General features: G+C 45.7%; 1 long non-coding RNA gene across 2 annotated transcripts; it reads right to left on the reverse strand.

The window, feature by feature from the left end:
- Window positions 1-1,139: 1,139 nt before the first annotated feature.
- On the reverse strand, window positions 1,140-27,460 carry LOC129021354 (uncharacterized). Of its 2 annotated transcripts, XR_008496043.2 has the most exons (6): window positions 27,349-27,460; window positions 20,429-20,611; window positions 6,133-6,428; window positions 4,258-4,439; window positions 3,158-3,358; window positions 1,140-1,467 (listed from the first exon to the last, which is right to left on the reverse strand). It is a non-coding gene; the product is annotated as an uncharacterized LOC129021354 (long non-coding RNA). The 2 variants fall into 2 exon arrangements; XR_008496044.2 differs by lacking the exons at window positions 4,258-4,439; window positions 6,133-6,428 and having other exon boundaries at window positions 27,349-27,431.
- Between the last annotated feature and the right edge of the window lie 83 nt (window positions 27,461-27,543).

Genomic DNA, 27,543 nt, shown 5'->3' on the forward strand with positions numbered 1-27,543 from the left:
AATTAATTTATTTTTTGAGACAGGGTTTTGCTCTTGTTGCCCAGGCTGGAGTATAGTGGCACAAGCTTGGCTCACTGCAACCTCCACCTCCTGGGTTCAAGTGATTCTCCTGCCTCAGCCTCTTGAGTAGCTGGGATTACAGGCACCCACCCCCACGCCTGGCTAATTTATTTGTACTTTTAGTAGAGATGGGGTTTTGCCATGTTGGCCAGGCTGGTCTCGAGCTCCTGACCTTAGCTGATCCACCCGCCTCAGCCTCCCAAAATGCTGGGATTATAGGCGTGAGCCCCTGTGCCTTGCCTACAGTCTATTTTTTAAAAGGAGAGGGGGATTGGCCCTGAATGGATCAACTTAGGTCGTGTGTCTCTCTCTGTTCTAACGAATGTGGCCAGAGGAAGTGAGCACACTGGTTAGTCATGTTCAGGTGCATGCTCATCTCTGGAGCTAGGAGTGGAATCAGCCCTCCAAAACACATGGAAGCCAGGTTTGGTGGCTCATGCCGGTAATCTCAACACTTTGGGAGGCTGAGGCAAGCAGACTGCTTGAGCCCAGGAGTTCGAGACCAGCTTGGGCAACATAGTAAGACCCTGTTTCTAAAAAAGAAAAAATTAAAATAAATTAATTAACCCGGTGTGGTGGCATGTGCCTGTAGTCCCAGCTACTCAGGAAGCTGAGGTGGGAGGATTGCTTGAACCGGATAGTTCAAGGCTGCAGTGAACTATGATCGTGCCACTGCACTTCCGCCTGGGCGAAAGAGCTAGATCCTGTCTTCAAAACCAAACCGAAACAAAACGAAACACATGGATTAGGGATGGGATGGATAGAATCCTAGAAAGAAATTAAGAACTTGTTTCCAGAGAAGAGGGGAACAGATATTTGGAGGTTAAATCAATAGATATTGACTCTCCTAGGCAAAGAGGAGAATGAAATCCTTGTGATCAGACAGCACAGAGTCCAGAGGCCTTGTTGATAAAAGAGATGGAGTTTGTGGAAATACTGAGTTATCCATTCTCATTTAGATGTCCAATTAACTCCCATTCATGTCAACTTTATTAATTTATTGACCATCTAATATGTCCCAGACTTTGTGCTTGGAGTTAAAGAGACTTTGGTGAATAATAACTCAGCCAACAAGTCCATGAATTTTCAAAGGCTCCATGTTTATTCCGTGCACATTTAGAAGACCTTGCAAATTTCGCCACTATGAAATTAAATTTCACATGGCCTAATTAGAATATCCACACTCCTAAATCTTTGCAATTGCAGAGAATCGGAGGGTTCAAAGGAAAGCAGGCCACTCACGTAATTCACCACAACCCCCAGGCTGCTGGAACACTTGGTTAACTTTTGACCTTGGTCAACTCTAGTGATCACTTGAAGGGAAGAAAGTGCCATCCCAGGATTGCCCATGGTTACTCTTGGGTGGTTAGACCTCTAACTGTGTGCGTCAATCTGGAGATGTTGTTACTGTTCAAAAGAGTGGGACATGAACCACAAATTAATTGGTTTTACATAGGCTTTTAAAACTTTTTAATGTTGTTCATGAAATGAAATACAAACCCTTTATTATTTTAAATTTTAGTGTTTGGACACTTTTGAAGTGGTTTTGTCAGTTTTTTTTCATAAAAGACTGCCACTGCTCCATTACTGTTTGTGAGAAAGAAAGTATAATAACACATTATTTTCTCTGCCCCTGCCACCACCCCACCATGGTTCCTGTTTTTATTTATATATATGTATATATGTGTATATATATGTGCGTATATATATATGTGTGTATATATATATATATTTATTTTATTTTATTTTATTTTTTTCTGAGACGGAGTCTTGCTTTGTCACCCAGGCTGGAGTGCAGTGGTGCGATCTTGGCTCACTGCAACCTCCACCTCCTAGGTTCAAGCAGTTCTCCTGCCTCAGCCTCCCAAGTAGCTGGGACTACAGATGTGCGCCATTATGCTTGGCTAATTTTTTTTTATTTTTAGTAGAGACAGGGTTTTGCCATGTTGGCCAGGCTGGTCTCCAACTCTTGGCCTCAAGTGATCCGCCCACCTTGGCCTCCCAAGGTGCTGTGATTACAGGCTTGAGCCACCATGCCCGGCCTCTTGTTTCTATATTAAAGAGACATTTACCTAACTAGATAAAGACCTGCTATGCCATTAACTTAATTTTTTTTTTTTTTTTTTTTTTAGAGACAGGGTCTCACTCTGTTACTCAGGCTAGAGGTGAGTGGCACGATCACAGCTAACCTCAGCCTTGACCTACCTGGCTTAAGTAATCCTCCCACCTCAGCCTCCCAAGTAGCTGGGACCATAGGTGCAGCGTAAGCCACCACACCCTTTAGCAGAAACAGGGTCTTAGTATGTTGCCCAGGCTGTTCTTGAACTCCTAGGCTCAAGCCATCCAACCACCCAATCTCTCAAAGTGCTGGGATTACAGGTGTGAGCCACCACACCCATCTCACATTATTAACTCTTTCAGTCAATCTGCATTAAGCATTTAGTATGTACTATGGAAAGCATCAAAGAAATTGACACTACAGGCTCTAAAAACTTTCCATTGAGGAATTAAGACTTAGTCGGTCTCTAGCTGTGTGATCTTAAGCTAGTTACTTAATGTCTCTGAGTTTCCATTTCCTGATCTATAAAATAAGGATGAAATATCACTCTTGCAAGGCTCTTATATATCCATGTATTCAGCAAATATAGCTTGAGTTCCTACTCAGTGTTCCACACATCTTTAGGAAGCAGAGATTCAGTAGTGCTGGGCATTGGAAGGAGTTTTCAGTGGGGATGGAATCCAGGCTGCAAAGAGAAAGCATTTGTATGTGAACGCTTCTGGAAAATTACTTAAAGCTGGGCTCAGTGGCACGCGCCTGTAGTCCCAGCTGCCCAGGAAACTGGGGTGGGAGGATCTCCTGAGCCTGGGAGTTTGAGGCTGCAGTGAGCCGTGATTGAGTCACTGCATTCCAGCCTGGGAGACAGAGCAAGACCCCGTCTAGAAAAATAAGTAAGTAAGTAAATAAATAAATAATGACCTAAAACCATCCCAGAAGACAGGAACATGAGTCTCTGAAGGCCTCTGTATTAGCTACCTATTGCTGTGTAACAAATTGCCTCAAAATTTAGCAGCTTAAACCAATAAACATTTATCTCACAGTTTCTGCAGGTCAAGAATCCAGGAGTGGCTTTGCTGGGTGGTTCTGCTTCAGGGTATCTCCCCTGTTTACAGTCATGCTGTTGGCTGGGCTGCAGCTGCTGGAAGCCTCTTTGGGGCTGGATGATCTGTTTCTGAGCTTGTTTATGTGGTTGTGGTCAGAAGGTTTCAGTCCCTCATGACATGGAAGCTGGCTCCCTCACTAAGCAAGAGAGAGAGAAACCAAGAGAGAAGTTTTAAGAAAGAGAGAGGGGCTGGGTGTGGTGGCTCACAACTGTAATCCCAGCACTTTGGGAGGCTGAAGCGAGCAGATCACTGGAGGTCAAGAGTTTGAGACCACCCTGGCCAACATGGTGAACCCCATCTCTACTAAAAATACAAAAATTAGCCAGGTGTGGTGGTGCACGCCTGTAATCACAGCTACTCAGGAGGCTGAGGCATGAGAAGCACTTGAACCTAGAAGGTGGAGGTTGCAGTGAGCCAAGATGGTGCCACTGCACTTCAGCCTGGGCAACAGAGTGAGACTCCATCTCAAAAAAAAAAAAAAAAAAAAGAGAGAGAGAGAAAGAAACCAAGACAGAAGCTGTATTGTCATGATGCACCATCACTCCTGCCAAATTTTACGGGTCACACAGACCACCCTGGTGCAATAGAGGAGGGCACTGCACACGGTGGGCACACCGGGAGGCAAAGGATCATTGGATCACTGGAGGGCATTTTGGAGTCTGGCTAACACAGCCCCATGACTTTTTTGTGATTTCTCATTTTATTTTATTTATTTTTTGAGACAGGATCTCACTTTGTCACTCAGGCTGGAGTCCAGTGGCACGATCTTGGCTCACTGCAGCCTCAACCTCCCAGGCTCAAGTGATCCTCCCACCTCAGCCCCCCACAAGTAGCTGGGACTACAGGTGCACACCACCATACTTGGCTAAATTTTTTTTGTGTGTATATTTTTAGTAGAGACAGGGTTTTACCATGTTGGCCAGGCTGGTCTCGAACTCCTGAGCTCAAGCTATGTGCCTGCTTCGGCCTCCCAAAGTGCTGGGATGACAGGTGTGAGCCACTGCATCTGGCCCTGTTCTCACCTTAAATATTCACCTTTTTCCTTCTCCTCCTCTTCCTCTCCTCCTCCTCCTCCTCCTTCTTCTTTCTTCTTCTTCTTCTCCTTCTCCTTCTCCTTCTCCTTCTCCTTCTCCTTCTTCTTCTTCTTTTTCTTTCTTCTTCTTCTTTTTTATTTATGTTTTTGAAACAGGAAACAGGGACTCGCTCCGTCTCCCAAGCTGGAATGCAGTGGTGCAATCACGGCTCACTGCAGTGTCAACCTTCTGGGCTCAAGCAATCCTCCCTCCTCAGCTCCCAAGTAGCTAGGACTATAGGCACATGCCACCACACCTGGCTAATTTTAAAAAATCTTTTGTAGAGACAGGGTCTCACATGTTGCCCAGGCTAATCTCGAACCCCTGGCCTCAAGCAGTCTTTCCACCTCGGCCTCCCAAAGTGCTGGGATTATAGGCATGAGCCGCTGCACCTGGCCTAAACATTCACTTTTATACCTAATTTTGTACTTAAAATTTTGTATTTGTTTTAAAGAAGGCTCCCCCAAATTGTCTAAGCTTCAGGTACCACAAAACCTGGATCCATCCCTGGTCCTAAGACAGGTCTTCAGTTTTTTGTGACAGTGGGTGTTAGAGATTTTGTACAAAAGTTCAGAAGCTGGACTCAGCCCAGCAAAAAGGTTTGTTGATCTGCCTGGGGGAAGGTGTGGATTTCAGCCCATCCCTGTATGCCTTCACTCAATACTCCTTTGAAAGCACAAGCTGCTGGAATTAAACCAGCGGTTTTGATGTGCTTGGAGCTGAAGATAAAGTCCTATTTGCACACTGTAATGGTGTATTTAAACATTTTGACAATTATCAGGTGAAATCTTTGGCTGTTATTGACTCCGCTCCTCTGTAAGTGATTGTGTGTGGCAGGAGAGTCTCTCCACCACATGACTGGGCCCTCACTTACAAGTTAATTGACTTGTTTGGTTGCTTTCTTAAGCCACAGGAGCAGTGAAATGCAATTTTTTTCTTGTGTTCTTTCGTAACACACCAAGACAAACAAAGCTGAGTTTTAAATCCTGTTGCATTTATTAACTTTTGAGGGTCTAGCTATGAGTTTTCAAAAACAACAACCAACCACCAGCTCTTTTGATCTTGGTTTGAATCTCTATGATCTGAGATAAATTAGGTTCCCCCCAAAAAAACACACCCCCACCCCGAGTTGGACACTGAATGATGTATTGGGAATTTGTTTGATACAATAAATGGCCACTATTTATTTATTTATTTTTTGAGATGGCGTGTCTCTCTGTAACCCAGGCTGGAGTGCAGTGGTGTGATCTCAACTCACTGCAACCTCCACCTCCCGGTCTCAAGTGATCCTCCCACCTTAGCCTCCTGAGTAGCTGGAGCTACAGGCCTGTACCACCATGTCCAACTAATTTTTTGTAGAGGCGGGGTTTTACCATGTTGCCCAGGCTGTCTTCAACTCCTGGATTCAAGGGATCTCCCCTCAACCCCTGAGATGGAGTCTTGTTCTGTCACCCAGGCTGGAGTGCAGTGGCACCATCTCAGCTCCCTGCAACCTCCGCCTCCCAGGTTCAAGTGACTCTCCTGCCTCAGCCTCCCAAGGAGCTGAGATAACAGGCATGTGGCATCACGCCTGGCTAATTTTTGTATTTTTAGTAGAGACGAGCTTTCATCTTGTTAGCCAGGCTGGTCTTAAACTCCTGACCTCAAGTGATCCGCCTGCCTCGACCTGCCAAAGTGCTGAGATTACAGGCATGAGCCACCATGCCTGGCCTGGACTCAAGGGATCTGCCCATCTCAGCCTCCAAAAGTGCTGGGATTCCTGGTGTGAGCCGCTGGGCCTGGCCTATTATTTCTTATGAGTCTTTGGGTGGTTGCATGGCCCTTCTGTTGGTCTCACCTGGGTTTGCTCATGAGGCTGCATGTGGCTGAAGGCTCAGCCGGGACAGCCAGGTGGCTAAGTGTCTCTCATTCTGGGGCTTTTCTTTCAGGGTTTCTTCTGGTGTGGTGGTCTCGGGGCAGAGTTCCAAAAGAGTGAAAATGGAAGCTGCGAAGTTTTTCAAGGTATAAGCTCTAGACGTGTGCAGCATCTCTTCTGCCCCACTATGTTGGTCAATGTAGGTCCCAAGAAGCTCCACGTGGGTTTAAATCATGTTGGTCTTTTCAGGGCTGTATCCTCAGTGCCTAGAACAGAGCCTGGTACATAGAATATTTATTGATGCAACTGAGATTATCATGGTGTATTTTTCTGTGAGCACAGCAGCTTATTCATAGCAGCAGTTCCCTAAATGGTGGCTATTTTATTATAGCTTTGCTAGGGGAGACACATAATGTAAATTTTCTGTTATTTCTTTCTTCTTTTTTTTTTTTTTTTTTGAGATAGAGTCTTGCTTTGTCGCCCAGGCTGGAGTGCAGTGGTGCGATCTCAGCTCACTGCAACCTCCGCCTCCCAGGTTCCAGTGATTCTCCTGCCTCAGCCTCCCGAGTAGCTGGGACTACAGGCACGGGCCACCACGCCCAGCTAATTTTTGTATTTTTAGTAAAGACGGGGGTTTCACTATGTTGACCAGGCTGGTCTCCAACTCCTGACCTCAAGTAATCCACCTGCCTAGGCCTCCGAAAATGCTGGGGTTACAGGTGTGAGCCACAGCGCCCGGCCTCAGTTATCTGCTATTTCTAGGAATACTTCAGGTTGGCAAAGAATGAACACCGATCTTAACTGCTTTCCCCAACCTACCCCCAATTCGCTGTTATCTGATGCTCAGTAAACTTCCAGAGATGCATTACCAAAATAATATGGAGGTGGTCGAAATCATGATGAAGAATGTAGTCACGGAATCTGTTTGCCTGCTTTCAAATCCTGGCCCCACCTCTTACTTGCTATGAGACCTTGGATGAGTCATTTAAACGATCTATGCTTTTGTTTCCTCATATGTAAAATAGGCTTAATAATTGTACGTATTTCCTGAGATTGATAAAAATTAAATGGGTTAATATTTGTCAAGTACTAACAGGAGAGGTTGGCATGCAGTCACTGTTATGTAAGAGTTAACTATCATTATAAGTAACCCACAGGCCCTGACTTTGAGTTTCCAATGAGTCACTTTCTTCAGATACCACAAAAACTTTTGGGAGATATTGTTCTCTGCCTCATCTGACAGTCTTCAGGGAATTAGGAAGCCGTCAAGATGAACTCTGAGCAAGAGTGAAAGCAGTTCATGACTGGATAGCTTTAATTCACCTGCTTCTAATTTCATACATGGCGTATAGATTGTTAACTGTGGTTTTCTATCAATAGATATGAATTAGAATGCCTTTTATGGAGAAGTCAGCTTTACAGACTTAAATAGAAAAATAAGGCTGGGCATGGTGGCTCAGGCCTGTAATCCCAGCATTTTGGGAGGCCGAGGCAGGTGGATCATTTGAGGTCAGGAGTTCCAGACCAGCCTGACCAACATGGTGAAATGCATCTCTACTAAAAACACAAAAATTAGCCAGGCATGGTGGCACGTGCCTGTAATCCCAGCTACTTGGGAGGCTGAGGCAGGAGAATCGTTTGTACCCGGGAGACAGAGGTGGCAGTGAGCCGAGATCATGCCACTGCACTCCAGCCTGGGCGACAGAGCAAGACTCTGTCTCAAAAAAAAAAAAAAAAAAAAAAAAAAAAAAAAAGAAAGGAAAAATTATAGCAGGAGCTTTCCTTTATTATTATTATTTTATTATGAAAATATCAAACATACAAAAGGAGAGAAAATAGTATCCTCATCTCCCTTGTCCATTATCTGGTTTCTACAATTATCAGCTCAACTGGGCACAGTGGCTCACATCTGCAATCCCACTGCTTTGGTAGGCTGAGGCAGGAGGATAATTTGAGCCCAGGGGTTAAAGACCAGCCTAGGCAACATGGCGAGACCCTGTCTCTACAAAAAATTTAAAAATTAGCTGCGTGGGCCGGGCACGGTGGCTCATGCCTGTAATCACAGCACTTTAGGAGGTCGAGGCAGGCGGATTACATGAGCTCAGGAGTTTGAGACCAGCCTGGGCAACATGGTGAAGCCCCATCTCTACCAAAAATACAAAAATTAGCCAGGTGTGGTGGCGCACGTCTGTGGTCCTAGCTACTTGGGAGGCTGAGGCAGGAGGATCACTTGAGCCTGGGGGGCAGAGGTTGCAGTGAGCCAAGATTGTGCCACTGCACTCCAGCCTGGGTGCACAACATCTAAAAAAAAAAAAAACAATCAGCTGGGCGTGGTGGCACACACCTGTAGTCTCAGCTACTCAGGAGGCTAAAGCAGGATGGGGATCACTTGAGCCCAGAAGTTCGAAGCTGCAATGAGCTATGATCCCACCACTGCACTCCAGCCTGGGCAACAAAGCAAGATCCCGTCTCTAAAAGAAAAATAAAAACATATAAAAGATACTGACAATTAGCAATTTAGGGGTAATCCTGCTTCATCTTTCCCTCCACTCTCGTTCCTGCTGCTTGGATTACTTGGTTGCAAATCTCAGCTATCACACCACTCTGTGGATACTTCCGTGTGTATCTCTAAAAAATAAAGACTCGACTTTGGTCATAATCACAATTCTAATATCATGCATTTTAAAAGTTAACAATGGCCGGGTGTGGTGGCTCATGCCTATAATCCCAGTGCTTTGAGAGGCCGAGGTCGGCCTCAGGAGCTGGGTGTGATGGTGCTTGCCTGTAATCCCAGCTACTCAGGAGGCTGAGGCAGGAGAGTTGCTTGACCCAGGAGGCAGAGGTTGCAGTGAGCCGAGATTGTGCCACACTGCACTCCAGCCTGGGCGACAGAGCAAGAATCTGTCTCAAAAAAAAAAAAAATGTTAACAATAATTCCTAATGTCATCAAATATGCAGGTACTTGATATATTCAAATTTCCCAGCTGAGAGCATTTCTTTGCTGAACTCTTTGTACCCTGTAACATTGGGACTCACTCCCTGACGCCCAGCGATTGGATGCTGTGTCAGAGAACACAAGGAACAGTAGAGCCTGTGTTTACCTTTATTTATCAATGCAATTTTTCAACAGTTTATGAGAACAGTTGCCAGAAAATTATGCGGCACATAGTACTGGCTAAGGGATGCCTAGGTAGCTGGTAAAACATTTCCAGGAGGGTGTTTCCAGAAGGGATTAGCATTTGAAACAATAGACTGAGTAAAGAAGAACCTCACTCGCCAGCTTGCATGGGCATCACCCAATCCTTGAGGGTCTGAATTGAAGAAAAAGGCAGAGGAAGGGTGAATTCTCTCTCTGTTTCAGCTGAGACATCCACCTTCTCCTGCCCTTGGACATCTCAGGCCTTCTGACTTGGACCAGGACAGATGCTGTTGGCTGCCTTGGTTCTCAGGCTTTCAGATTTGGACTGCAGCCACATCACCAGCTTTCTCGGGCCTCCAGCTTGCAGATGGCAGATAGTGGGACTTCTCTGCTTCCATAATCCTATGAATCAATCCCTGTAATAAATCTCTTCCTATTCATAACTATCTATCATCTATCTATCTATCTATCTATCTATCTACCTACCTACCTATTATCTGTCTACCTATCGCTGATTTTTTTTTTTTTGAGATGGAGTCTCACTCTATTGCTCAGGCTGGAGTGCAGTGGTGTGATCTTGCCTCACTGCAACCTCTGCCTTCTGGGTTCAAGCGATTCGCCTGCCTCAGCCTCCCAAGTAGCTGGGACTAAAGGCACGCGCCACCACGCCCAGCTAATTTTTGTATTTTTAGTAGAGATGAGGTTTCACCATGTTGCCCAGGCTGTTCTAAAATTCCTGACCTCAGGTGATCCGCCCATCTCAGCCTCCCAAAGTGGTGGGATTATGGGTGTTACCTATCATCTATTTATCTATCTATTATCTATCTATCTATCATTGGGTATCTATCACCTATCTCATCTATGATCTATCAATCTATTATCTATCATCTATCTATTAATCTATTATCTATCAATCTATCATCTATCAATCGATTTCTATTATTTATCTATTATAAATCAATCTATTGCTCTATCTGCCTATCATCTATTTATCATCTATCTACCTATCATCTATTTATGTACCTATCTACCTATCATCTATCATCTATTATCTATCACTTATCTAAAATCTACACTTGATTTTAGCCAAAAGGCCAAGAAGCGATCTATCATCTCTCAATCTATTACCTATCATCTATTAATATAATATCTATCTATCTATCTATCTGTCTGTCTATCTGTCTATCATCTATCTATCCTACTGGTTCTGTTTCCCTGGAGAACCCTGACTAACACAGGCAGTAAGTAAGTTGCGGTGGTAACTGGGTTTGAGTCTGCCTCCTCCATTCCTCAACCACTTGAATCTCTCTGTGCCTTGCATCAGCCACCTATGAAATGGGAATAATTACAGCAAGGCCAACTCTTCTTCTTCTTCTTTGGAGACGGAGTCTCACTCTTTCACCCAGCCTGGAGTGCAGTGGTGCGATCTCAGCTCACTGCAACCTCTGCTTCCTGGGTTCAAGTAATTCTCCTGCCTCAGCCTCCTGAGTAGCTGGAACTACAGGCGCACGCTGCCACACCTGGCTAATTTTTTTGTATTTTTACTAGAGACGGGGTTTCACCGTGTTGCCCAGGCTAGTTTCGAACTCCCGAGCTCAGGCTATCCGCCTGTCTTGGCCAACTCTTCTTAATGTCTGTTCAGCATCTCTTCTACCCTTCTTCCTTTTGTCATTGGAACACCCCCATATGATGCCCTAACACAGAGATTTTGGTATGAGTGTGTTCAGCCCCATCTAACTGAGTACGCATCGGAGAGGTCAGATGCGTGAAGGGACACTGTGAAGGGACAGCCTTGAATGTGGACCCACATAGGGGTGATTACTGGTGATGAAAATTCCCTTGAGTTTTATTGAGTTGCATTGCCAGAAGTGACATGATTTTCTAAAGTAGTGAACAAATTTTGGTAATGTTACAAACAAAAGAAAGTACAGTCTTCCCTTAATTTATACAGAAGTGACCTTTCTGGAAAATTCAATAATATTGTCTTAAGTCCGTTTTTTGTTGCTTATAACAGAAATAACAGAATACATAAAACTTGGTAATTTATAAATAAAAGGAATTATTTCTTTTTTAATTTTTAATTTATGTGAGTACATAGTAGGTACATATATGAGGAATTATTTCTTACAATTATGGAGGCTGAGAAGTCCCAGGCTTGGGGGGCTGCATCTGATGAGTGCCTTCTTGCTGTTGGGGACTCTTTGCAGAGACCCGAAGAAGCACAGGGCATCCCATGAAGAGGGGCCTGAGCAGCTACCTCAGGTCTCTCTTCTTCTTCTTCTTCTTCTAAAGCCACAAGTCCCACTCTGTGACAACTCATTAATCCATTTACCCATTAACTCATTAATCTATTAATTCATGAATGGATGAATCCATTCATGAGAGCTTTCATGACTCAATCACTTCTGATTTTTTTTTTTTTTTTGAGACAGAGTCTCACTCTGTCACCCAGGCTGGAGGGCAGTGGCACGATCTCGGTTCACTGCAACCTCCGGCCTCCTTGGTCTAAGCAATTCTTCTGCCACAGCCTCCCCAGTAGCTGGGATTACAGGCACGCATCATCATACCTGGCTAATTTTTGTATTTTTAGTAGAGATGAGGGTTTCACCATGTTGGCCAGGCTGGTCTTGAACTCCTGACCTCAGGTGATCTGCCCACCTTGGCTTCCCAAAGTGCTGGGATTACAGGTATGAGCCACTGGGCCAAGCCCAATCACTTCTTAAAAGCTGAACCTCTCAGTACTGCCATACTGGGTGTTAAGTTTCAACATGAATTTTCAAGGGGATAGTAAAACCATAGCATATAGAAATGTGCAAAAAACCGCAAACAGACCAGGTGCGATGGCTCACGTCTATAATCCCGGCACTTTGGGAGGCCGGGTGGGTGGATAACCTGAGGTCATGAGTTCAAGACCAACGTGGACAACACAGCAAAACCCCGTCTCTACTAAAAATACAAAAATTAGCCAGGTGTGGTGGCACCTGCCTGTAGTCCCAGCTACTCAGGAGGCAGAGGCAGGAGAATCACTTGAACCAGGAGGTGGAGTTTACAGTTAGCTGAAATCATGCCACTGCACTCCAGCCTGGGCAACACAGCGAGACTGTCACAAAAAACAAACAAACGAATGCCTTTTTTAGGAATGAGGAAGACACAGAGAGTTCATACATGTGCCCAAGGTCACATTAAGCTCTTAACTGCTATACACTAGCTGCCTAAATAGAAAGAATGTTCTAGAAGGACAGAGCAGAAGGCTCAGAGTGGTTACCTCTGAAGAAGGGTGAAGGAAAGGGTACAAGGAGAAGGCCAGGTGTGGTGGATCACGCTCATAATCCTAGCACCTTGGGAGGCTGAGGCAGGTGGATCGCTTGAGGCCAGGAGTTTGAGATCATCGTGGGCAACATAGCAAGACCCTCTAAAAAATAAATAAATGCTAGCTAGGCGTGGTGGTGCATGCCTGTAATCCCAGCTACTTGGGAGGCTGAGTCAGGAGAATTGCTTGAACCTGGAAGGCGGAGGTTGCAGTGCGCAGAGATCGCACCATTGCACTCCAGCCTGGGCAACAAGAGTGAAACCCTGTCTCAGAAAATAAAAAATAAAAATAAATAAATAAATAAATACAACTTAAAAATAATATAGGTTAACTACAATACCTAATAAAGTTTGACATTTACCTACTGCTGACCCAGTAATTCCACTCTTGGATTAAGAGAAATGTGTGCCCATGTCCATAAAAATACTTGTTCCAGGCCAGGTGCGGTGGCTCATGCCTGTAATCCTAGCACTTTGGGAGGCCGGGGAGGGTGGATCACCTGAGGAAAAAATTAGCTGGGCGTGGTGGTGCGCGCCTGTAGTCCCAACTACTCAGGAGGCTGAGGCGAGAGAATCGCTTGAACCCAGGAGGTGGAGGTTGTAGTGAGCTGAGATCTCGCCATTGCACTCCAGCCTGGGCGACAGGGCAAGATTCCATCTCAAAAAAAAAAAGTAAAAATAATTTGTTCCAGAATGTTCATAGAAGCTTGTTTCATAATAGTCCAAACTGGAAATGACCAAGTGCCTGACAACAAGAGGGTAAACTAATGATGGTATGGTCCCAAAATGGAATTCTACTCAACAACAGCCAGGAAAGAATTGCTGGGGCATCCAGCGTGACTCAATCTGAAAAGCATTATTTGAGTGAAAGGAGCCAGATACATGAGTTCATGCTGGATGCAGTGGCTCACACCTGTCATCCCAGCACTTTGGGAAGCTGAGGCATGTGGATCATTTGAGGTCAGGGGTTTGAGATCAGCCTGGCCAACATGGTGAGACCATGTCCCTACAAAAAATAAACAAATCAGCCAGGCGTGGTGGCAGCCACCTGTAATCCCAGCTATTTGGGAGGCTGAGGCAGGAGAATCCCTTGAACAAGGGAGGCGGAGGTTGCAGTGAGCCAAGATCATGCCTCTGCACTCCAGCCTGGGTGACAGAGCGAGACTCTGTTTCAAAAAAGAAAAAAAAGAGTTCATTCTGTATGATTCCATTTATGTGGAGTCTAAGAACAGACTCCACATAAAACTAAGGGTGATAAAGGTCAGAACAGTGGTTACGTTGTTTTGGGAAGCGGCAAGAGGGAACTTTCTGGGGGATGGAAATGTTCTGTGTCCTAGGGGATGTTTGGCACTGTCTGGAGAGGTTTTTGATTGTCACAACTGGTGGTGGGGGTGCTACTGGCATCTAGTGGGTAGAGGCCAGAGATACTGCTAAACTGAATCTTACAATGCACAGGATGACTCCAAAACAATTATCTGGCCTGAAGTGTCAATAGGCTGAGAGTGAGAAATTTTGGTATATGATTTAAATTGCTTAAACATGATCAAGGCATTTCTGCATCCTTGTGGGTACTTGCCATTATTACAGGCAATATTTGAGTGACAGAGATGTCTAGTTATCCTTAGGGTATAGAGTTGTCATTGGAAAGCAGCCAGGGACAATATTTCCCAATCCCCTTTGCATCTGGGTACAGCCTGTGATTCATTCTGCAAATAGAATGTGAGCAAAAGCAATGTGTATTAGCTCTGCACGAAGCAGTTGAGAAACGTGCGCCTTTTCCATTCTCCTTCCCCTGCCACCACTGGATGCAGACATCAACGATGAGGCCCCAGGGATGGAGGAAAGCTGTCAGTCAACTGGCAATGCAGCGCTAGAGGAGATAAACTTCTATTATGCAAGCCTCTGAAATGTGAGCGTTATTTGTTACAGTGGCTAGCGTTACTCTAACAGAGTATTCAACAAAAAAAATACAGTCTTTGAAGGCAGGTCTCCCAAACTGTTATATTAAGGGGCAGTTAATCTCACTTGTAAATTCTCTGAGAGCAGGGATCATGTGCTATACATTTTCTTAATCTTCTATAATGCTAAGTACCATGTTGAGCAAATGCCATGTTTCTTTCTTTCTCCTTCCACCCCCGCCCCCAAAGTCCTATGACTTCCTGGGTTGGAAGAGAATGTAAGTGTTCTTTTGTAATCTTTCCAGGACACCATTAATGGAACCACAGAACACCAACTTCCACACTCCAATTCCATGTGTTTTGGAAAAGATTTGCTTTACCCCATGCTCCAGAGTTGGGTCCTGATTGGCTTACATCAATCAAAGTACTTTCTTTACCCTGTCCTTCCCTTTTTTTTGAGATGGAATCCCACTCTGTCACCCAGGTTGGAGTGTAGCGGCACAATCTCGGCTCACTGCAACCTCTGCCTCCTAGGTTCAAGTGATTCTCCTGCCTCAGCCTCCTGAGTAGCTGGGATTAAAGGCACATGCCACCACGCCCGGTTAATTTTTTTGTATTTTTTTAGTAGAGACAGGCTTTCACCATGTTGGCCAGGCTGGTCTCAAACTCCTGACCTCAGTTGATCCGCCCGCCTTGGCCTCCCAAAGTTCTGGGACCATAGGCGTGAGCCACCGCGCCCGGCCTCCCTGGCCTTCTTATTAGGTTCACAGATGAACACATCACTGAGTGAGAGGCAATGAGATCCAAGGTTTTATCTGGGACTCTGGAAGGGAAGCAGTTTCTTCCCTTTCAAGAGAAAGCCCTGAGCATATGCTCTTCTCCTGAGTAGTGGTGTCGGTTTGGGAGGCTTCAGTTACTACAGTAACTGCCACCGAGAGAGCAACTCTTGCAAGCTGTCAAGGATCCATAGGTATAGATAGTTCTCAGGGGCTCAAATATTGTCAGAACCTAAATTCTTTCTGCAGTTCTTCTCTGCCTCTCTTAGTGTGTTAGATATTCTCACTCGTGATGCCACGATAATGCCCACAATTTCAGACATTCAAGTCATAACAACATGTTTCTGTTAATGAGAAAAACCTTTCCCAGCGTGCAGCGGAGTTTTTTTCTTGTCTTATTGGCTAGAGGGCATCACGTGATAAGCCTAAACCAACCACTGACAAGTGGTCTGGATCACCGTGATTGGTTCATATCTATTCCTCAGGCTGGGGTTGGGACTGGGATCCATCTCCCGGGAAGCACATGGCCAGCAGGAGAAAGGTGAACATCTGGTCGCAACCAGAATTCTCATTTAAAAAGGAAGAAAAGTTTTTGGGTAGGCCAACAATAATGTCTGCTATGTATCCTGCCATTTGTGATGGTATATATATCAGTCAATTGCAAGTAATAAAAAACCAAAAAGAAAAAAGATGTTAGGGAGAAATGTATTGGCTGGCACAACTCAAAAGTTCAGAGTTTCCCAGCTTCAGGCATGGCTGGATCTGAGCAACAGTGTCATAATTATTTGGTCTCTGTTTTTATTGCTCATCTCCGCTTTATTCTCAGGCAGAATCTTACCGAGTGGTGGCTCCAGCAACTGTAGACTTACTTCCTACCAAGTTAGCAATTCCAGAGGAATCTTTTAGGCAACTGTTGCAACAAAAGTTTAAGAACTGAGCCTCAAAGACTTGGCTTGGATCACAACCCCATTCTTGAACCAATCACTGTACCCAGAAGGAATGAAAAATTCTAACTGGTCAAACCTATATTTTTTTTTTTTCTTTTGAGGTAGGTCTTGCTCTGTTGCCCAGGCTGGAATACAGTGGGGTAATCACTGTGGCCTCAAACTCTGGGTTCAAGTGATCCTCCCACCTCAGCTTCCCAAGTAGCTGAGATTAGTGGTGTGCACCACCACATCTGACTAATTTTTTAAATTTTTTGTAGAAACAGGGCCTTTCTATGTTGGAAGAGGGTCAGGCGGGCGACTTGAGAAATCAAGCGCCCTGTTTTACCTGTGATTTGTGTTTTATACGCTGACATACTTCCGGGGCCTTGAGTTCCTTCTCCCGTGATTTTTCATTGGGGATTGCTGTCTGCACGTACAATGTGTTTATTGGAGTTGTGTACGTGCTCACTTGAGGCATTCTTCCCTTAACCAGTTGAATGTCCCTAGACGGTCATCAGTTAAACTTTGCCATTTTGCCTCTTAATTCCCATGCTTGAGTCCATTTACCCAGTCCTGAGATCTTATTGGGAAGCTGCTGATCACCAGTTTCAGGGTTTTTTTTTTCTGCTTATTGGGAGACTGCCTTTCCCTGGCGTCGGCTGAGACCAGTCATTATTTAGAGGGATAGTTAACAACCACCTGAGCATCACCTGATGGTCACCTGTGGTCACCTGACATTCCTGGTGTGTGTGTGTTGTGGGGGAACTCTCTCTTGCTCTGTTCATGTCTGACTAGCTACCTACTGTAACAGCTGCACCACTGCATTCCAGCCTGGGTGACAGAGCGAGACGCTGTGTCAAAAAAAAAAAAGGTGGTTTGTGGCGATGGCAAAAATCTCAAAGGCGTTACATGAGTCACTGAAATTTGGGGAACTCTGATAGACCCAGGTTCTATCCTGGACTTTATTTGGCTGAACCAAACTGAACAAAAATTCCCTTGCATGAAAACTGGTGCTGGAGGAATATTTTCTTGAATTGATTGATTGAGGCAGGGTCTCACTGTCACCCAGGTTGGCACTGAGTGATGCAATCACAGCTCACTGCAGCCTCAACTTCCTGGCCTCAGGTGATCCTCCTGCCTCAGCGTCTCAAGTAGCTGGGACCGTGGGTGCACACCCAGCTACCCAGCTAATTGATTTTTGTGGGTTTTTTTTTTTTTTTTTTTTTTTTGAGATGGAGTCTCACTCTGTCACCTAGGCTAGAGTGCAATGGCTCGGTCTCGGCTCACTGCAACCTCCGCCTCCCAAGTTCAAGCAATTCTCCTGCCTCAGCCTCCCAAGTAGCTGGGATTACAGGCATGTGCCACCACACCCAGCTAATGTTTGTATTTTTAGTAGAGATGGGGTTTCACTATGTTGGCCAGGCTGGCCTCGAACTCCTGACCTCGTGATCTGCCCACCTCGGCCTCCCAAAGTGCTGGGATTACAGGTGTGAGCCACTGCGTCTGGCCTACTTTTGTGTATTTTTTGTAGAGCCAGGATTTTGCCATGTTGCCCAGGCTGGTCTTGAACTTCTGGGCTCAAATGATCCTCCCGCCTTGGCCTCCCAAAGTGCTGGGGTTACAGGCATGAGCCACCATGCCCAGCTTGAGGAATCTTTCCAAGGACTGCTGCCTTCAGGTGGAGCTTCAAGGTTCAAACGATCTTTATTCATAGCCTTTTTAAACTTGGTGAGGGCTACATTTTTCAAATATATTTTCAGAGGCCTTCATTTGGGGAGAGGCCTTAAATGTGCCAATTGCCAGCTGCAAGAACCAAGTGGCCAGAACATTGAGGTTTTGAAGTCTCACAAAACAGATGTGTAAAAGTCAACTGCAGAGGCAGGACCTTAGAGTGGCACCCAGAACCCAAGGCCTTGAAAGATCCCAGCTTGTTTCTTTACAGAAAGCTTGGCTTTGTCGACCAGGCTGATAGAAACCGCGCCCAGCTGTAGAAAGGTTGCGTGTGTATATATGTGTGTGTTTCTGCTTCCTCTTTTTTTTAATCTCATACGATTACAAACACATAATCTCAAGGGTCTGCATCACATGTCACCTTGGAGTTATTTTTGATTTACCCCCGGAACATCAAATGTTCATTCCAGAAGTGTTTGACAGGGCATAGAGAGTGCCGACTAAGCCCAGAGGGGGCAAGTTCAAGCATGTTTTTCGCTACCCCAATTTGCATCAGTGCCTCCCCACCCCCCAAAAGCACATGCCTCTTTTGCATTACTCAGTGAAAAGTGAAAACTGTTAAAGAAAAGGCAAGTTTTGTTAATTAAAAACATCTTTATTTAATAGCATGGCTGCTAAATCTGGTAAATAGCAGCATGCTGCTAGATCTGAATAATGGGGTCGTTTCTTTCTTTGACACAGGGTCTCACTCTGTCACTCAAACTGGAGTGCAGTGGTGCAGTCATGGCTCACTGCAGCCTGGAACTCCTGGGCTCAAGTGATCCTCCTGCCTCAGCCTCCTGAGTAGCTGAGACTACAGGCACATGCAAGCATGCCCAGGTAATGGGGTCATTTTTGTTTCTTTTTCTTTCAACCCTATTATCTGACCTTTTTTTTTCCCTTGCAAATGTTCTTGTTCTATCTCCTACGTCTGGAGATGAAAGGTAACGAAACCCATACTAGTCCTTTTGGGTTGCTCTGATCAAATAACAGAGCAACAGAGGGAGAAAACAACTGAGGGAGGGAAGGCTCTCCCTCCTTGCCCCTCTCTTCCTTCCTTCCTTCCTTCTTTCCTTTTTTCCTTCTTTTCTTTCTTTTTTTTAGACGGAGTCTCGCTCTGTCACCAGGCTTGAGTGCAGTGGCGCAATCTCAGCTCGCTGCAACCTCCGCTCCCCGGGTTCAAGCGATTCTCCTGCCTCAGCCTCCCAGGCAGCTGGGACTACAGGCATGTGCCACCATGCCCAGCTAATTTTTGTATTTTTTGTATATTTTGTATTTTGTAGAGATGGGGTTTCACCATGTTGGCCAGGATGGTCTCAATCTCTACCTTGTGATCTGCCCATCTTGGCCTCCCAAAGTGCTGGGATTATAGGCATGAGCCACCACGCCCAGTCTTCTTTTCTTTCTTTCTCAACTTTATTAAGTACGTCCTATGGTACTATGCTGGGCATAATGGAAACCAAAACAGAAATAATGTCTACTCAGATGGAGTTTAATTTCTGGACAGGAGTAACAAACTGAAATGCATAACAGGAACCTAAGATGCAATGAATAGAGCTGGCTTAAGTAAGATAACCTGTAATCTTCACTGGCCTCAGTGTCTGGAAGGCATCAGGGAATAGTAGGTACCATGGTAAACTGGAGAGCTCATGCTCCTTTCCAGATCCTCAGATCAGCCATCAGGAAAGTAGACCCTCTTTTCCCATACTTTTATATACATATTTCAAAAGAAGCCAGATATTGACAGAAATTCAGATCTTTATGTGAAATCTACCAGTATTCAAATACTGACAACTCATTCAGATTATTTAAAACGCATGTATGGGCCGGGCGCTGTGGCTCACACCTGTAATCCCAGCACTTTGGGAGGCCGAGGCGGGCGGATCACGAGGTCAGGAGACCAAGACCATCCTGGCTAACACGGTGAAACCCCGTTTCCACTAAAAATACAAAAAATTAGCCGGGTATGGTAGCGGGTGCCTGTAGTCCCAGCTACCCGGGAGGCTGAGGCAGGAGAATCGCTTGAACCCGGGAGGTGGAGCTTGCAGTGCAGTCAGCCGAGATCGCACCACTGCACTCCAGCCTGGACAACAGAGCGAGACTCCGTCTCAGACAGACAAACAAAACACATGTATGGGCCAGGTGTGGTGGCTCACGCCTATAATCCCAGCACTTTGCGAGGCCAAGGCAGGTGGATCACCTGAAGTAGGAGTTAGATACCACTCTGGCCAACATGGCAAAACCCCATCTCTACTAAAATACAAAAATTAGCCAGGCGTGGTGGTGGTTGCCTATAGTCCCAGCTACTATAGCCTCCTGCTGAGGCGGGAGAATTGCTTGAACCTGGGAGGCAGAGGTTGGAGTGAGCAGAGATTGTGCCACTGCACTCTAGCCTGGCTGACAGAGTGAGACTTTGTCTCCAAAAAAAAAGATCTGGCAGAGCTTAGAGTTCATATACATGTGGCATACGTGTGATTCTTATTAAATGATAATAACAGTGTAGAAAATAATAACACTTACATTTGGTATGATCAACTGTTTTGGCTTTCTTGGGACTGAGGGATTTTCCAGGATGTGATACTTAATAAGTAGGTATCGAAAGCTGGGAGCAGTGGTGCATGTCTGTAGTCCCAGCTACTCCAAAGATCCTGAGGCAGGAGGATTGCTTGAGGCTGTAATCACCTGATGGGTTCTTCTTGCCCACTGTACAGACAAAATCAATCCGCTGAGACCACAGCGTTGCGGTAGAGAAAGAGTTTAATTGACAAAGGCCAGTACACACAGGACAACTGGAATTATCACTTAAATCAGGCTCCCCAGATGCTTGAGATTAGGGTTTTTATGAACAAGTTGGTGGGCAAGGGGCTAGGGAATGAGTGCTGCTGATTGGTTAGAGATGAATTCATAGGGGTGTGGAAAAAGTTCTGGGTGGGGTCACAAGATCAGTTGAGTCATGAGTCCAGGTGGGATTAGTGTGGAAAAATCTTTAAAAACCACCCTTAAGTTGGTCGGGCATGGTGGTTCACGCCTGTAATCCCAGCACTTTGGGAGGCCAAGGCAGGCAGATCATGAGGTCAGGAGATCGAGACCATCCTGGCTAACATGGTGAAACCCCATCTCTACTAAAAATACAAAAAATTAGCCGGGCATGGTGGCAGGCGCCTGTAGTCCCAGCTACTAGGGATGCTGAGGCAGGAGAATGGTGTGAACCCAGGAGGCAGAGCTTGCAGTGAGCCAAGATCATGTCACTGCACTCCAGCCTGGGCGACAGAGTGAGACTCCATCTCAAAAAAGAAACAACAACAACAACAACAACCTTAGGTTCTATAGGTGACGTTATCTATAGAAACAACTGGGAAAGTCACAAATCTTGTGACCTCTGGCCACATGACTCCTGAGCAGTAAAGGATTATAGAAACTGCGCCTATTTTATCAGAATTCAGTCCCCTCTCATCCTCCTCACCTTGTGGCCTTTCATTAGTTTTACAAAGGTGGTTTAGTTTTGGGGAGGGCTATTATCATCTTTGCTTTAAGGTAAAACTATAAACTAAATTCCTCCCAAAGTTAGCTTGGCCTATGCCCAGGAATGACCAAGGAGTTTGGAGGTCAGAAGCAAGATGGAGTCAACTATGTAAAATTTATCTTACTGTCATAATTTGGCAGAGGCAGTTTCAAGGCCAGCAGTGAATGATAGCCACAGCGTGCTATCATTGCACCTGTGAAAAGCCACTGCAATCCAGCCTGGACAACATAGCAAGGCCCTGTCTTTTAAAAAATCTATTTTAAAAAAGGCTGGGCAAGGTGGCTCATGCCTGTAATCCCAACACTTTGGGAGCCTGAGGTGGGCGGATCACCTGAGGTCAGGAGTTCCAGACCAGCCTGGCCAACATGGCAAAACCCTGTCTTTACCAAAAATACAAAAATTAGCTGGACATGATGGCGTGTGCCTGTAATCCCATCTACTCGGGAGGCTGAGGCAGGAGAACTGCTTGAACCCAGGAGGCAGAGGTTGCAGTGAGCTGAGATTGCACCACTGCATTCCAGCCTGGGCGACAAATGGGGACTCCATCTCAAAAAAAAAAAAAAAAAGTGTATAATCAGGCTTCCAACTCAACCCAATTGACTCGGACTGTCCTGATTTTAACACTGCAAAGCTGGAAAGTCCTGGACAAACCAGAAGGAGTTGGTCATCCTACTTATATGGTACTTAGCATTTGCCAGGCATGAAGTCAGTGGTCAGGGACTGCTAACAGGCGGTGGGTCAACTCACAGGCCAAGTCCAGCCCCACCACTAGTTATTTTTTTTTTTTTTGAATTGAAAAAATTTTGGACCAAGCGTGGTGGCTCACAACTGTAATCCCCACACTTGGGAGGCTGAGATGGGAGGATTGTTTGAGCCTGGGAGTTTGAGACCAGCCTGGGCAACACAGGGAGATCCCATCTCTACAAATTAAAATGAGAAGTAAATAATTTTGATAATTGCAGATTCACATGCACTTGTGAAAAATAATACAGAGATCTCTTTTACATTTTGTCCATTTTGCTCCAACTATGCAAAAGCATAGTATAATATCACATTCGGGATGTTGATATTCATATGACCCACCAATCTTATTCAGATTTCTCTTATTTGTAGAGATGGGGTTTTGCCATGTTGGCTAGGCTGGTCTTGAACTCCTGGCCTCAGGTGATCTGCCCACCTCAGCCTCCCAAAGTGCTGGGATTACAGGCGTGAGCCACCGCACCCGACCAGATTTCTCTTTTTAGCTGTACTCATTTGTGTGTGTATTAAGTTCTATAAAATTTTATCACATATGTCTTGTGTGTCCACCACCGCAGTCCAGATATTGAACAGTTTCAAGACCACAGGGATTCCTCATTGTGCCTTTGTATAACCTCACCCACACCTCTGTCCCACAGACTGCACTCCCAGCCCTCATCCTTAACCCCCTGGCAACTGCTAATCTGTCGTCCAGTTCTAAAATGTCATTTCAAAAATGTTACAATCCGGATGTGGTGGCTTACGCCTGTAATCCTAGCACTTTCAGAGGCCTAGGTGGGCGGATCACCTGAGGTCAGGAGTTTGAGACCAGCCTGGTCAACATGGTGAAACCTTGTCTCTACTGAAATTAGCTGGGTGTGGTGGCAGGTACCTGTAATCCCAGCTACTCGGGAGGCTGAGGCAGGAGAATCACTTGAACCTGGGAGGCAGAAGTTGCAGTGGGCTGAGATCACACCACTGCACTCCAGCCTGGGCGACAGAGCAAGACTCTGCCCCTCCGCCCCCCGCCCCCCACCCCCCCACAAAAAGTTACACAACTGGAACCATACCCAATCCCCATACAGTATGTAATTTTAGGGAATTTTATTTCCCCCTCAGCATAATTTTCTGGAGATTCTTTCTAACTGTCGCATGAATAAACAATTCATTTCTCTTTATTGCTGAGTAGTATTCCATGATATGGATGTACCAGTTTAACTATTTACTTGTTGAAGCATATCTGGGCTGATATCAGTCTTTGGTTCTGCCTCCTGTTTTTATATAAAGTTGTACTGGAACACAGCCATGCCCATTTATTTACATTTTGTCTATGACTGCTCCTTAGAGTTGAATAGTTTCATCACAGACCGTAGGGCCCACAGCCTAAAATATTTACTCTCCAGCCCTTTATAGAAAAAGTTTGCCAACCCTTATTCCAAGCACCTAACATTTATTAATCTTAATTTTCACAACATCCCTATATAATTGTTATCTTCATTTTGCAAAGGGAGAAACTGAGGCACAAAGAAAGTAAGTAATTTGCTCATAGTCACACAGCCGAGCTAGGTTTTGAACTCAGCAATATGGCTCTAGGGGCTGCCTCTTAACCAATCCTCCTCAAAAGAGAATCTTACTTCTCAGTTCAAGACAGAGGAACTCGGCTGGGCGCAGTGGCTCACACCTGTAATCCCAGCAGTTTGGGAGGCCAAGGCGGGCAGATCACCTGAAGTCAAGAGTTCCAGACCAGCCTGGCCAACATAGTGAAACCCTGTCTCTACTAAAAATATGAAAATTAACTGGGCTTGGTGGCAGGCTCCTGTAATCCCAGCTACTCGGGAGGCTGAGGCAGGAGAATAGCTTGAACCTGGGAGGTGGAGGTTGCAGTGCAGTGAGCTGAGATCACACAATTGCACTCCAGCCTGGGCGACAAGAGTGAGACTCTGTCTCAAAACAAAACAAAACAAACAAACAAACCCGCCCCCCCTCCCCACACACAAAAACAGAGGAACTGAAAACTGAGATAAGCACACAAGAGAGCTAGCAGCTGAACAACAGGGCTTCTCTTTGAGGGCTAGAAGGAATAGTACGATTTAACTTGTGATCATTTGCTTTGTTACATAAATAATGCTTGGAAGAGAGCTAAAATTTCTTATTAATTCGAATTAATTTGATATAGGGCTTTTTAAATTTTACCAGGATTTAACAAAGGTTCAGGACCCAAGTGTCTCTGGTCTCCTGACTTTCTTTCTTTCTTTTTCAGACAGAGTTTCGCTCTTGTCACCCAGGCTGGAGTTCAGTGGCACCATCTCGGCTCACTGCAACCTCCGCCCCCCCGGGTTCAAGCCATTGTCCTGCCTCAGCCTTCCGAGTACCTGGGATTACAGGCGCCTGCCACCGTGCCCGGCTAATTTTTGTATTTTTAGTAGAGATGGGGTTTCACCATCTTGGCCAGGCTGGTCTTGAACTCCTGACCTCATGATCCACCCACTTCAGCCTCCCAAAGTGCTGAGATTACAGGCGTCAACCACCGCATCTGATCAGTCCCCTGACTTTCACAGCCACATTTGCAACTGGAAAATTAGCACAGTCATTGTTATCTTTTGCTTGTCTCCCAGGGGTTTTTCAGGTAAGTACAGACCTGAGTCTAGAGGAACTTCCCTAGGCCAGCAGGAGGCTAAATGGTGGCTTTTAATGGAAATACTTTCCTTTCTTCTTCTTTTTTTTTTTTTTTTTTTTGAGAGGGAGTCTTGCACTGTCGCCCAGGCTGGAGTGCAGTGGCATGATCTCGGCTCACTGCAAGCTCTGCCTCCCAGGTTCATGCCATTCTCCTGCCTCAGCCTCCCGAGTAACTGGGACTACAGGCACCCGCCACCACGCCTGGCTAATTCTTTGTATTTTTAGTAGAGATGGGGTTTCACCGTGTTAGCCAGGGTGGTCTCGATCTCCTGATCTCGTGATCCGCCCACCTCGCTCTCCCAAAGTGCTGAGATTACAGGCGTGAGCCACCGCATCCAGCCTCCTTTCTTCATTTTTGTGGGGAGACTTATGCCCAGCTGAGAGAATTTGGATCTCCCTTTAGGGTGACCAACTATCATGATTTTCCTGGGATTGAGGGGGTTTCTGGATTGTAGGACTTGCAGTGCTAAAACCTCTGCCTCTTGGGCCCAAGTGATTCTCCTGCCTCAGCCTCCCAAGTAGCTGGGATTACAGGCACATGCCACCACTCCCGGCTAATTTTCTATTTTTAGTAGAGATGAGGTTTCACCATGTTGGCCAGGCTGGTCTCAAACTCCTGACCTCAGGTGATCCACCCACCTCAGCCTCCCAAAGTGCTGGGATTACAGGCGTGAGCCACCACATCCAGCTTGTACCATTTTTGAAATGACAACATTTTAGAACTGAAGGACAGATTAGCGGTTGCCAGGGGGTTAAGGATGAGGGATGGGAGTGCAGTCTGTGGGAGAGAGGTAAAGTGGCTCATGGCTGTAATCCCAGAATTTTGGGATTACAGGTGGGTGGATCACCTGAGGTCAGGAGTTTGAGACCAGCCTGGCCAAAATGGTGAAACCCCGTCTCTACTAAAAATACAAAAATTAGCCAGGTGGGTGTGGTGGTGCACATTTGTAATCCCAGTACTTTGGGAGGTTGAGGTGGGTAGATCACTTGAGGTCAGGAGTTCGAGACCAGCCTGGCCAACATGGTGAAACCCCGTCTCTACTAAAAATACAAAAATTAGCCAGGCGGGTGTGGTGGTGCACACTTGTAATCCCAGTACTTTGGGAGGCTGAGGTGGGTAGATCACTTGAGGTCAGGAGTTCGAGACCAGCCTGGCCATCATGGTGAAACCCCATGTCTACTAAAACTACAAAAATTAGGCAGGCTTGATGGTGCATGTCAGTAATCCCAGCTATTTGAGAGGCTGAAGCAGGAGAATCGCTTGAACCCAGGAGGCAGAGGTTGCAGCGAACTGAGATCATTCCACTGCACTCCAGCCTGGGTGACAGAATGATACTCTGTCTCAAAAAAATAAATAAATAAAATTAGCTGGGTGTCATGGCACATGCCTGTAATCCCAGCTACTCACTAGGCTGAGGCAAGTGAATCACCTGAACTCAGGAGGTAGAGGTTGCAGTGAGCTGAGATCACACCACTGTACTCCAGCCTGGGCAACAGAGTGAGACTCTGTTGGGCAAACGAAGAGAAATCAGTCACGCTAGTCCAACTAGTCCCTGACCCAGACTTGGAAGGAGAGGGTAGATTTCAAAAGACAAAGATATATTCATTCATTTTTTGAGATAAGGTCTCACTCTGTTACCCAGACAAGAGTGCAGTGGTGCAATCATAGCTCACCGCAGCCTTGAACTTCTCAAGGGATACTCTTGCCTCAGTCTCCCAAGTAGTCAGGACTTCAGGTGTGCACCACCCCACCCAGCCACAAAACAAAGACCAAAAAAGGCAGCATTTCAGCCCTGGGTAGTGGCTCATGCCTGTAATCCAGTGCTTTGGAAGGCCAAGGTGGGTGGGTCGCCTGAGGTCAGGAGTTCAAGACCAGCCTAGCCAACATGGCGAAACCTTGTCTCTACTAAAAAATATATAAAAATTAGCCAGGTGTGGTGGTACATGCCTGTAATCCCAGCTACTCGGGAGGCTGCGGCAGGAGAATTGCTTGAACTAGAGAGGCAGAGGCTGCAGTGAGCCAAGATTGCGCCACTGTACTCCAGCCTGAGGGAGAGCACGAGACTCCATCTCAAAAAAAAAAAAAAAAAGAAAGGAAAGGAATAAAAGAATGGCTACTTCATAGGCACAGCAGTAGCATGGGCTGCTGATTGGCTATTTTTATGGTTATTTCTTTCTCCAGCCTGGGCAACAGATCAACACTCTGTCTCAAAAAGGAAAAAAAGAAAAAAAAAAGTTACCTTGCCACATATTGAAATGGCCTCAGGAGCCTCCTCTTTTCTCCCCCTCCCCTCAACCCATTACAAAAAAAAAAAAAAAAAATGGCCCTACAAAGGCTTCTTTTGTGGAGGAAAATTTGCATTGTAAAGAATTTATATGAATATAACTAGATTTTTCCTCTTCCAGGCTCTCCAAATCCTGGTGAGATTAACTGAGAATCTAGCATCCTGTAAAGGTCTAAATAGAAAACATTAAAAAAAAAATTATAGAGATGGGGTCTCACTCTGTTGCCCTGGCTGGTCTTGAAGTCCTGGGCTCAAGTGATCCTCTTGCCTTGGCCTCCCGAAGTGCTAGGACTACAGGCATGAGTTAGTTACCATGCCCACCCAACAAATAGGAAACATTTGTCCTCTATTGTCTCAAAGGGCAGCCACCTATGACACTTCATCTACTTCATACAAACCTTGGTCTCCATAGC

The sequence above is a fragment of the Pongo pygmaeus genome, chromosome 21 (assembly GCF_028885625.2).
Source record: "Pongo pygmaeus isolate AG05252 chromosome 21, NHGRI_mPonPyg2-v2.0_pri, whole genome shotgun sequence".
NCBI classification, from domain to species: domain Eukaryota; kingdom Metazoa; phylum Chordata; class Mammalia; order Primates; family Hominidae; genus Pongo; species Pongo pygmaeus.